The sequence below is a fragment of the Nicotiana tabacum genome, chromosome 5, assembly GCF_000715075.1.
Source record: "Nicotiana tabacum cultivar K326 chromosome 5, ASM71507v2, whole genome shotgun sequence".
Classification (NCBI taxonomy): Eukaryota; Viridiplantae; Streptophyta; class Magnoliopsida; order Solanales; family Solanaceae; genus Nicotiana; species Nicotiana tabacum.
Window position 1 is genome coordinate 137,772,176 of NC_134084.1, and position 5,242 is coordinate 137,777,417.

The 5,242-nt window shown below is 32.8% G+C and overlaps 1 long non-coding RNA gene across 1 annotated transcript; it reads left to right on the forward strand.

The window, feature by feature from the left end:
* Positions 1-1,035: 1,035 nt before the first annotated feature.
* On the forward strand, positions 1,036-4,234 carry LOC142181244 (uncharacterized). Its single transcript, XR_012709833.1, has 2 exons — positions 1,036-1,916; positions 3,928-4,234. It is a non-coding gene; the product is annotated as an uncharacterized LOC142181244 (long non-coding RNA).
* The last annotated feature ends 1,008 nt before the right edge of the window (positions 4,235-5,242 follow it).

Consider the following 5,242-nt stretch of genomic DNA (forward strand, 5'->3'; position numbering starts at 1 on the left):
GTTATCTATTGTAATTTATACATAGTTTATTATAATTTATACATGATTTATACATCATATTTATCACAATTATGAGATTATATTCCAGGCTTCTATATGTATATTGTTATACATTATATTCCAGATTTTTTAGTCTCATCCTTTCATTTTATTTTTTGTAAATGAGAACGAATAGATAATGTAAATGTGAATAATAAAAAAGTACAAGTCTTTTTTATAGTGTAACTTAATTCCTTTTTTAAGGAAATTAATGCTTGAGGTACGTGATTATGGGTCCGTGATTTAAGTTATCTGCCATGGAATGTATTTATTTAATTGCCACATGTGTAAAATACCTTCTACTGCTAGTTTGTGAAGTTTTTTCTTAAATTTTGCCTATTTATGTTTTTTCCTCCTTTATTAAACATAGAATATTAACCTAATTCAAATAAAGAATATGTTAATAGCTGCAATTTCAATTCATTTCAAAATCCTAAATGAAGTAAATAATTAAATTACAATTTTGTCTAATGTGAAATCTATTTTTAAAGGGTAAATAAAATGAGCGATATTTCGCTAAGGGACTTTGTGCTTTTAATATAGTAGTATACATATAAAATATTGATTACTTTTGCATTCCTTTCCTACTCAAATAATATTTTTATCTTTATTAATTTTTTATAATACTTGAAATATACTGTAGACATGTGATTTTTGACCCTCCCCAAGATTTTTTTTATTTTAGCATGTAAATATTTAGTTTAGGTTTAATATCGCTATTTCAACTAATTTTGACTCTTTTACTTTATTTCGTCACAAAAATAAAAATTATAAAAAATATTTTATTTTATGTACCTTTCATAAAATTAAAAAAAATACAAAAATAGTACCTTATTCTTTATCTTTTTATAATCTTGAAAATACAAAAAATGGTTTCACTTTTAATATCTAGTTTTATTTTAGTAGTGTGTTCTAATTAATTAAGAGTAAGTTTTATATTTTCATATTGTAGTCTCCTTAGCCCAAAATTAAGACCCAATAAAACATGGACCCAACCCAATTTCAATGTTAAAGCCCAAAAACCCATTAGACCCATGAGATCTTTCTTTTTAAACCCTAAATATCCCTAAGCATAAAAGGACCCCTAGACCCTTAAGCATCAGCTGAAAATACACAAAATAATAGACCCTTTAGCCGTTTTTGAGACCTAGGACCCGTTACCACCCTTCTTCTTCATTGGGGAGAACACAAAAGAACCCTAGAGACCTAGAAGTTGCCGCAGCAGCCATAAACACACGACCCCCTCTAGTGTTATTTCTTCTTCCCCTACAAACCATAAGCAGCCGTTGAGCTTCATCTTCTCGAGACCCGATCTTGAGCAGCGAACAAACAAAAAACAAAAGGAACCCCTCATCATCTTCTTCACAAATAAGGGATAGCCGCACAACTCCATGAACACCCCTAAGCTTCAGCAACATTAACCAGTGACCACCACGCCGACGACCATAACAACAGCAACGACCATTCTTTTTCACTCGATCTCACCAACTCGCCCGAAAAACGCGAACGACCTTAAGCAGTCGGCCGAATCTCGACCATTCTCTAAAACCTATCGCTGCTCCTCCTTCTCTTTACCATAGCTCACCGGAAAACACTCACACATAGCCACACGCACGCACAGAAACGGGAAAGGGACAACAGCGAACCAGTGGAGCTTTTGTGAGCATGAGAGGAACTTGAATCTGGTTTCAAGCTTCGCTTGGCTTATTTCAGATATTGTCCATTCAATTTGTTTTGAAATCGTGATTGAGATACTGTCGGAGTCCGAGGTTGTTTCGTTGAGGTTTCCGGTCGGGTCTGTCCGTGTCTAGCTTTATCGGCATGAGTTTCTTTGTAAACGGGCAGCAGGTTTCTTTGAAAAATTGAAAGTAATTCAGGTCACTCTTTTTCTCCTATTCATCGCTTGTTTCATTTATTGACTGTGTTAAATCGATTTTGTGTAATTATTTGATGGCATGACAATATTAAGTAAATTTTGAGGCATTTATCTAACATGGGTGTTACGCCAAATTCTGTTTTTAAATCTTTTATGGATACACATCGTCTTTGTAGTTCGAACCCTTCTATTTTTGATATTTTAATTGGGGTTTTAAGTGAGTTTAAAGTTTGGTTTTGCTGAAATTTGCGAGAAACTAGATTAATAACTTTAACAGCAAACCATTAGGGTAAACAAGTTATAAGTTAAACCATCTTTTACAAATTAATGGATATAAAAATAGCTCAACAGATAGAGTAGTGAGTGTTAAACATTTCTAAGTGTGAATAACTAGCATATATGATCGTGATCGAGTACACGTTCGTGTGACATGATTACGATCTTTCAAAATAAATCGAGGAATGCGTTCGCGCAACTTCGGCCAAATTTTCTTAATAATAACAAATCGTTATTAATTGTGGACACGTTCGCGTGACATGATTTTTGACGCGCCAAACAAATGGGTACACGTGCGCGTGACCTGTTTTAAGATAATTTCTTAATTAAAAGAGGCAAATGCACATAGGTTCAAAAAATGAGTAATTAGACAATTTGATTAAGCCAAGTACAATCAAAACGACTGTGCTAAAACCACGGAATCCTGAAGAACCTAACACCTTCTCATGGGTTAACAGAATTCCTTACCCGAATTTCTGTGTTCGCAGACCATAAATAAGAGTCAACTTCCTCGATCCAGGTTTTAAATCGGTGACTTGGGACACCATGAATTATCTCAACTGGAGACTCTGATTTAATATAAATAATCCCGTTTCGATTGTCACTTAAATTGAAAAAAGAACACTCTTATATACCCTTTCGGGGTAGGAAAAAGGAGGTGTGACAACTCTGACAGGGTCAAGAACCCAGAACTTCTGGTTCAGGATTCAAGAATTCGAGCTTGTTAACATGATTTTACTTAGCTTTATTTATTGTTGATATTACTGTATTTTTTTGGAGCTAATGTGCTAATTGCTGTTTATTTAATACTTTGATATTATTTGCACTGTATTTAACTGTCTTCTTACGCCACCACTCTGAGTCTTCTAATATGGTGCACACGTTTGTGTGGCCCACTTTTTCTGTTAGAAGTTATACCAAATAGAACGAGGCTGGGCCAGCAACAAGGCCGGGTAGACTTTCGTACTCCCGGTACGTTTCCCCCTCTTCGACTCGAGTTGTCTGCTCGGATAAGCCAGGTCAAGAACACAACCCTAGATTTAAACTTAGAATAACATAACCTCATGCCGGATCCCTAGTAGGAACGCTTGTTTGCATCACGTGCATTTGACTTTGGGGACTTAACACAGGGGTTGGGTCTGTCTAGGACAGGTGTACCCAAAAATAAAAGACCATCCTGATGCATCCTATGTGCTGCATGTTGCATTTCTTCAAGGGTAAAAGGGTTAGTTGGCGGACCAATGATAGTTGAGGGTAAATGAGAAAGAAAAAAGGGTGAAGTGTAAAAATAAAGCAAGTAGGGCACAATTATGTTTTTCTTTCACATTTTTTAAGAAAAAGAAAAAAAAGACGAAATTTTATTTTTGAAAAAATCCAAAAAGATTTTGAACTTTCCCATCATTTTTTTTAAAAAAACAAAAATATGTGTTCACTAAATTAGTTGTTTTTTAATTCTCGACCATATCTAATCCGCCCGAACTACGCATACCTGATTCTCGTCTTTCGGGGTGGGATACGTAAGCAGCCCACATAGGGTCCGGTCTTCCTAGTGAGTCTTAGGTTCTTGTCTTCTCGGGGTCTTAGCCAAATCTTGCATGTCTAGCCACTTTTGGGCCATGCAGGCCGTTTTGCCAAAATAGCCTCAATCATGTCTTGCATGTGTCAAACATGAAGTGTTATTGTCTCACATAGTGTTCTAGGTCTATAACTTTATTTGGTCTAATTTTCGCATACAGATGTGGATCTACTTACCGGAGTTTGGGCATGACAGACGCCTTAGGACTATCCAGTCAAGATCGCTCATTCAGGAGTTGCTTAAGGAGATTTTTTTTATTTTTTATTTTTTATGTTTTGGGTCTGTTTTTCTTTTTATGTCGTGTTTTACCTTCTAGTTCTGTACAGTAATATCTAATCTTTTAAGGGATGTTGAAGTCTGTCATAGTCTAGTAAGTTTGTCGAGTCTTTTGTTATTGTACTTCCTATTTTGTATTTGAAAAAATGGGTTATAAATCAAAAATCCAAAAAAAGAGATTTTGCATTTTTATATTTCCTTTAGAAGTTTTCTTTAGAATATTAATTCTAAAAAAAAATTTCATAAAAAAAATATAAAAATCTTTTGAGGTGGTTTTCCTTTAGGAAATTAATATCTAGAACTCAAAATAAAAAAATATTATTTTTTATATTTCCTTTAGTACATTAAGACTAAAATTCGAACAAAAAAATTAAAAAAAAAAGAGAATTTTCTTTAATACCTCTTTAGAAATTTTCTTAAGATATTATTTACAAAAATCCAAAAAAAAAAAAGACTTTCTTTTGAGGTTCTTCTTTAGGAAATATATATAAAATAAAAAAAATACTCTTTTTATTTCCACTAGAACTTTAGGACATTGTATATAGAAGAAAAAACATACTTTATCTTTTGTTTATCTTTAGAGTTTTTCCTTTAGGTAATCAAAAACTGAAATCCAAAAACATTTTTTATCTTTTTCATTGCTTGTTTCAAAATCTTTCATCAGGATATCAAGTGAAAATTTAAAATATTTTTCTTTGGTTCATTCTTTAGATTTTCTTCCTAAAAAAACGAATCAAATTTTTTTTTCTTCTAGGGGTTTTTCCTTAATAATTTCTCATAGAGTATCTGTTTTAATAAAAAAAGAAAAAAAGAAAAATATATGCTCGTTTAAGATTGATTTTAGAATAGATTATAGAACTTTAAGTCTAACAAAAAAAGGAGAATTTCCTTCTTCTTTTTTTTTTCATCAGAGTAGTCATTAAGGTAAAAAAAATAATAAGAAAAAGAGAATGTTAGTTTGTTTTCTTTATTCTCGATCTTCCAGACCTACGCTTGGTCTGATTCATGACGGACATGATATGTAGGCAACCTACATAGGGTTCGATCGAATTATTTTTTTAAAAAAATTAAAAGAAAAGAAAAAAGGGAAACGAAAAAAAAGAAGAGGTGAAATTATGGGATGTGAGAAATGAGAGGAAAGAAAAGAGTGATAATTAGAAGAAAAAAAGATAGGAAGGAAATTGAGCAGGCCAATAAGT